General features: G+C 46.3%; 1 pseudogene; it reads right to left on the bottom strand.

Moving 5' to 3' along the window:
- Nucleotides 1-1,417: 1,417 nt before the first annotated feature.
- LOC120667720 lies at nt 1,418-6,444 on the bottom strand (annotated as a pseudogene).
- Nucleotides 6,445-7,591: the final 1,147 nt, after the last annotated feature.

Here is a 7,591-nt window from a genome sequence, read left to right as displayed (position 1 = left end):
GCAGACAGCCTAAGGCAGCTACGCGCGCGGATGCCATAGAGGAAGCTCGTAGTCTTTTCGCTCGCGCCGAGCGCCTTGAGGTCCTTGAAGTTCTCGCACATGCGGTCGGGCGAAATCAGGAGCACGCCCACCCCCAAGATGAGGAGCTTCGAAATGGACTCCTACCGGAGCCCGAGGCGGCGGATGGTGTCCACGCAGGGGCGCATTTGCTTCTCCAGATCAGCCGCGAGGCTGCGTGGATTGAGGAAGATCGCTCGGCAGACACCGCGGTTGGTGCCGACGATGCCACGGAGGAACTGGATGCATGGGACGAGGTGCTTGTCGAGGCTACGCGTAAGGAGGATCGGCGTGGTGGTGAACCTCGGGGGCTGAACGCCGAGGGAGGCGAAGAAATCGAGCTTGGGGCAGAGGATCCGGTCGGGGTCGAGGTTGAGGACCACCGAGGCTAGGCGGACTGTTTGTCGATGTGCGCATCGCTGAATCCATAACTGCGGAAGAGCGCGATGACGGCGTCGGCCCTCTCGGTGGAGCGGATGCAGAGCTTGAGGGCGGCTGCGGCGGCGGGGAGAGTCCGCACGAGATCAAGTAGGAGACAGTGGCAAGGCAGGGCTCGCGGATGGGGGGAATTTAACATATTACCATTATAACGATCGCCACCTCCTGAGATTGCATTCTTATTTTTGGCACTACAGATTTAGCATCGGAGAGAGAAAATCTTTATACTTTTACCACTCTTGCTCACGTGGCACGCCAGATCATCGCTCCACGCTGGATCCGAGTCAGCCTGACCAAGCAAATGACCGCCGATGCCCCTGCATTCTTTCTTCTCCACTCTGCTTCCATCTCCGCGGTGCTCCGCGCGCAAGCGCCCTGCAACCTCCTCGGCCTCGGTGCTTCCCTGCTCTGGCTGGCGCTCAACCACGGCATGACGCGCTCAGCGGGCATGATGAAGGCCATTGCTGTCAGCGTCGAAGACCATGAAGACGCGGCGCAGGTCGTCCTCGTCTGCTTTGGCGTCAGCATCGGCGGAGCGCACGAGCGCGGCACACTCGGAGAAGCCCCGGCGCTGGTCCGCCATCGGGCCCTCCTTCCGGCTTTCCTTCGCCTGATTCGAGCTCTCGGTGTGCTCCGTCGCGTCCTCCTCTTCCTCATTGGCCGCTTTCTCATCCGCTCCCAGTGCCGCCAGCGCCGCGCCGCCGCCGTGGCTGCCACGCGCCCCTCGCAGGCGGGTCCCCCGCGGCCGCCAGCGCGTAGTTGGTGAGGTTCCGCATTGCCCAGGTCCGGGCCTCCCCGCAGCAGTTACGGCGCGAGAATGCCGTCGGGTCCAGCATCTCCAGCCACACCGCACTCGACGGCGGCTACTGCATCACGCACGGCGGCGACGAGCCCTACCCGATCTTGCTCGACCCCTCGCAGGTCAACGAAGCGGCCTACCTCGACGCCAGCCGGCCATGCGGACGGCAATGACAGCGACCTTGACGACCACCCCGAGCGCGTCAATCCCGTTCCTGAATCCCTTGTTCACCTGGAGGCCGAGGAAGCCCTCAACGATCTTGGACGTGTGCTTGGACAGCTTGTAGCTCGACTTGAGCACCGCGAGCACAACGGCGCGGCAGTGGCCAGGCAGAGGAGTGACGCGGCGGCGAAGGCGGCCTTGAGGCGCTCGTCGGAGGGGAGCTTGGGGAGGCGCGCGGTGGGGCCGAGCGTGCGTGCGGCCTTGTAGGACTTGGATGCTGCCTTGGAGGCGGCGAAGATGGCGGCGACCGGGGAGGATGCGGCGGCGAGGGCCCGCGGCGCCCTGAGCGCGGCGACAGTGGCGGAGGTGGCGTCGGCCAGCGGCTTGAGCGCGCGGGAGCGGGAGAGGGCGACGAGCATGCGCACCCCGAGCGCTACGCCGAGCGCGGAGGTCGCGGCAGCGGCCGCGAGCACGTGTGCGGGAGGCTTGGCAGCGGCGGCCACTGCGACCTGGCCAGATGCTACGGTCTTTCCCCAGGGGCACTACGGTCTTTTTCCCCTAGCCTGTTACCTAGGAGACGGGCTGGGCTGCTGTGCTAGCGTGCCACGTGAGTAAGAGTGGTAAAACTGTAAATATTTCTCTCTTTGATGCTAAATCTGTAGTGGCAAAAACAAAAATGCTATCTCAGGAGGTGGCGATCGTTATAATGGTAAAATGTTAAATTCCCCCGGGGATGGAGGACCCCGCGAGGGAAGCTTAGGAGTATCTGAGGGAGAGAAGGGCGTTGATGGGGTTTGTGCCGGCGGCGGAGGGGATTCGGCGGAGGCGGAGAAGCCGCCACCGGCAGATGGAGATGAACAACATATCTGGTGCCGGGTGAGGCCTGCTACAGCTATATCGCCTCCTAGTACACCCGGATTGGAGTGGAGGTCGCCCAAAAAAGACCCAGCGAAAACAACACGAGTTGGCTAGGGTCCGGCCCAACAAATCAGCTTAGGACCTCTAAAAAACAAAGTAAAAAATCCTTTCTGCCTCCCTTAATTTTGGGCTGAATTTGTTTTTCCTCCCTGGACAACAAAATCGTCCGTCCAGACTCCTCGGACTCACAAAACCGTTCACATAACCTCCCTGAACGGTTGGAGGGTGACGTGGCAGCAATTTTTTTCCTTTTCTTTTCTTTTTTATTTTGACTAAATTTTTGAAAAATCACAATAAATAAAAAAATCATAAAAGGTAAAATTCAATTTTGTTAAACTCCACGTAAGTAGATCTTTGCATTGAACATATTATATGATATACTTTAGTACAAATTATTTTTTGTAATTTTAGATATATGCTTTTCTGTAATTAATTTATATCTACAATTTCTGTTGCTCAATTATGGTGAAATTTTTATGGTGGGAAAATCATTATATGATTGAGTCATAGTACAAATTTTATAATTATTGGATCATATTTGACTGAACTATAGATTTATCTATATAAACCTAGATAAATCTAGACCAATCAATAGATAAACATAGATAAATCAATAACTCAGTCATACATGATCCGATAATCATAAAATTTTTACTGCATCTCAATCATATAATGATTAGACCACCATAAAAATTTCATCGTAATTGGATGATGGAGACTATAACTATAAATTAATTACAGAAAAATATATATCTAAATCTATAGCAAAATATTTATACTAAATTATACCATATAATATATTCAATACATAGATCTGCTTATGTGGAGTTCAACAAAATTGAATTTTCTCTTTTATGATTTTTTTGTGATTTACTGTGATTTTTCAAAGATTGAGTCAAAATAAAAAATAAAAGAAAAGAAGAAAAACCGCTATCACGTCAACCTCAAACCGCTCAGAGAGGTTATGTGAACGATTTTGTGAGTCTGAGGAGCCTGGACGGACGGTTTTATTGTTCAGGGAGGAAAAGCAGATTTGATCTAAAGTTGAGGAAGACAAAAATGACTTTTTCCAAAAACAAATATTCGTCACAATTGTTATAGGAAAAAGTCATTTTTGCCTTTCTCAACTTTAGGAAGAATCTGCCTTTTCTCTCTGAACAACAAAATCGTCCGTTCAACTCACAAAGCCGTTCACATAACCTCCCTAAGCGGTTTAAGGGTGAGGTGGGAGCGGTTTTTCTCCTTTTCTTTTATTTTTTATTTTGCCAAATTTTTTGAAAAATCACAATAAATAAAAAAATCATAAAAGAGGAAATCTAATTTTTTTGAACTCCACATAAGTAGATCTACGCATTGACCATATTATATGATATGCTTTAGTAAAAAAAATTTCTGTAGTTTTAGATATATGTTTTTCTATAATTAATTTATATCTACAATTTCTATTGTCCAATTATGGTGAAATTTTTATGGTGGGCTAATCATTTTATGATTGAGCTATAGTACAAATTTTATAATTATTGGATCATGTTTGACTGAGTTATAGATTTATCTATATAAACTTAGATAAATCTAGACCAATCTATAGATAAACCTAGATAAATCAATAACACAGTCATACATGATTCGATAATCATAAAATTTTTACTGCATCTCAATCATATAATGATTAGACCACCATAAAAATTTCATCGTAATTGGACGATGGAGATTATAACTATAAATTAATTACAGAAAAATATATATCTAAATCTAGAGCAAAATATTTGTACTAAATTATACCATATAATATGTTCAATGTGTAGATTTGCTTATGTGGAGTTCAAGAAAATTGGATTTCCCTTTTATTATTTTTTTGATTTACTGTGATTTTTCAAATATTTAGTCAAAATAAAAAATAAAAGAAAAAGAGAAAAAATACTGCCATCTCACCCTCAAACCGCTCAGGGAGGTTATGTGAATGGTTTTGTGAGTCCGAGGAAGCTGGACGTACGGTTTTGTTGTCCAGGGAGGAAAATCAGATTCGGCCCAAAGTTGATGGAGGCAAAAATGATTTTTTTTCCATTGTAATATTCACAATCGCCATCCATTTAGAAAAGATGTCAACTTTCTTCCATTATCACACGCTTTCTACTTTCTTAGACTGCAAAAACTTATCTTCGATTCTAGAATGTGCCCTCCCATATTGAACCTCGTCCTGCATATACTTACCCATTGTGCAACTCTTCTCTCCCTTGCGCTTATCTTGCAGTCACTGACCCGCCGCATAGTACCCGTATGCGTAAGGAAGGGAGGGAAAATAGTTAGAGGAACCTTTTTGGCCTTTGAAACTGGGACCAAATTCAAAACAAGAGGAGTTATGAATGTCCAACAATACCTATCCTCTTTTTACGATGGGAGAAAGAGATGCGTGAGAAAGAAGATAGTATCATCAACATGTTAGTATTTTTAAAAGAAGGATGCACTATAAATTCTATGTTGCTAAACAACTATCAAGTTTTCAATTCTACTTTTAGCGATCTAGATGTCCACAATATACTGTTCAAGATCTTTATACCTTAATTACCATCTTTCTCTACTGAACTAGTGGAGATGCACTTAATTACCATCTTTCTCTACTGAACTAGTGGAGATGCACGTACCACAGGTACGTGTTTTAAAAAATTAAACCCTAACAAGAATGTTATATTTATAAAGATCAAAATCGAGCGAATGATCAAATGGAGAAAGGAATGGGAGCCGACAAACCTGGACCGAAATCGAGTGCCGCCGCTAGTCGCGTTCACTGTTCTTGATGGATTATGCAATTGGATAAATCCTGGCGAGTCACCAGAACAAACTACGGACAACAAAAGAAAGAACAAGAGATCAAATCAGAACAATAATAAAAATGAATCAGTAAAAGAAGATGAAATTCAATGAAAAAATCATCACCATATCTAGAGTGGATCATGCAAGTTTATACATGGGTTCCCAGATACAACTAACAATTAGAAACATAAAGAAAATGTGACACACAAAATAGTGGATTAAAATAATGATGTTTATCAGAGAAGCCATTGACCTACTTTATTGAATTTGTGATCACTTCAAATGGATCTGATCCAACACCGACAAAAACAAGATAAGTGTCTTCAAAGGATTCCACATCTGGATCACCTGAATTATGGTGACAAAAAAACACTATCATATCGCATGACACTGTACCAAACCAGATTACATGTTCCTGCATATCACAAACTAATGAACATTTAGACAACATGGATAGGCCTGCTACCATGAAATTGCAACAAATCTTCAGAAAAATAATTTGTTCCAGAAAGCAAATTTTCTTTAAAGTAATTTTTGAGAATTTAAAGAAGCTATAGGACTGATTATTTACCACAAAACATGCCTGTGTTCTTCAATTAAATCCTTAGTGGCTTCATTAGAAACAGGAGCTTCCAATGTTCACCTTCCTGTTCAAATCATGAATATGTGTTGAAGCATACCTTGAGGTCTACATGGTTAAAGAACACACAAATCATTTTGTAGTCAAATTAGTCACCTAAAGCACCAGTGAACACAGCCATTAGCAAACGCACCTGGCTTCCAGCAGCAGCGGTGTGCCGGCGCACTTGGCCCAGAGGGCCACCTGCACGTTAGATACAGAAGAGTCAGGGCTGAGCTATGTTAATAGCGGTATGCAATAGATACCAATCAACACCAAGTCATCTTAATGGCCTCAACAATAATCCCTCTTAAGCTAAAAATATATATAGATATAGCTTTCAAACACACACATATATATCTGTAATTTTTCCCAACAAAGAAGAGATGCTTACGAACTAACATGTTAACCTACAATATACCTCTATGAAAAGGAACTTGCCTACCAAACATTGCTAGACCTCTACTGAAGATGCAAACTATCATGGGCTACATGCTGTGGCACATAAAAAAGTGAAACATGTGGGTTGACACCCAACTTATAGCAGGCAGTGCAGGCATTTAAGGATGAAGCGCACGCTTGGCAGTTCGACGGGGCCAAAGGGTTGTCTATCCTCTACCTCGAGTTGGGGGTGGTCCATGGCTAGGGAGTTGGGTGGTTCTGTCCGTCTGGTCCTGCCCTTGTGTTTTTCTGTAAATTAAGTTACTTTTAGGTTGTGCGCTCCTTGCTCTTGTCCAAGGTATGGAGCGTCTCTTTGTAATTGGACTACTCTTTCTCTCTTAATACATACAAAAATACGCAGCTCGCCTACGTGTTCGAGAAAAAGAAACATTCCAAACTAAAATAGACCAGCAAACACGTCACCCTCCCTCCTTGCGGGGCGCGGATGGCGATGCCGGGGGTGGAGCGGCGATGCCACGGATGGCGACGCCGGGGCCGGCATGGTGGTGATGCGAACGGCGACCGGGGACGGCGCGGATCAGCGGCCGGGGACGGAGCGTCGGCCGGGGGCGGTGCAGTGGCGACGCCGACGGTGGCCGGGGTCGGCGCGAACAGCGGCCATGGAGGCGAGGCGGTGCGGCAGTGCGGCCGGGGATGGCGCAAACGGCGGCCGTGGACGGCGCGGATCGGTGGCACGGCACCAGGGACGGAGGGTCAGCACGGCGCTGGGCACGAAGCGAGGGCAAAGTCGGTGCGGATAACCGGCCGGGGACGAAGCCAACGCGCTCGCCTGATCAGCTGGGGAGCGGGATGGGCGGCCCAAAGCAAAGTTTCAATGTTTGGGATCCCGGGAACTGGGGAGGCGGCGCAAATAGCGGTGGGAGGCGGCGTCGCGAGGAAAATTAGCGATATGGGTACGCAGGCGGGTAAGCCCGCGCTGTGGTGAGAAAAGAAAGGAGATTTTGGCAGAAACATTTTCTTTGATGGTGTTTTGTGGTTTGGTCAAACACTAAGGTCTTCCATGTGGGCCTAAAAGAGATATTTTGATAGAGGGGTTGGTGGGCTAGAGTTGGTAACAATTGTACTCAATTCTTTCATCCTTTATAGTATAGACTTTATAGTATAGAATAGATAGATGGAAGATATTTCTAGTGGTGACGATCACTTTTCTCATGTACTCTCTACATCTAACAAATTATGTGATTAATACCCAAACCTGAAATACATTCGTCCTGTTTGGATTTCTAAGCTATTTTTTAGTCCTTCTCACCTTTTAGCCCCAAATAGTCTAAGAGGATCCAAACAGGGGGTTATTTTTGGGTTATTTGCAAATAGTCCACCCAAAA

This window comes from Panicum virgatum, chromosome 3N (genome assembly GCF_016808335.1).
Source record: "Panicum virgatum strain AP13 chromosome 3N, P.virgatum_v5, whole genome shotgun sequence".
NCBI lineage: Eukaryota > Viridiplantae > Streptophyta > Magnoliopsida > Poales > Poaceae > Panicum > Panicum virgatum.
This window is presented reverse-complemented; position numbering and strand designations above follow the sequence as displayed.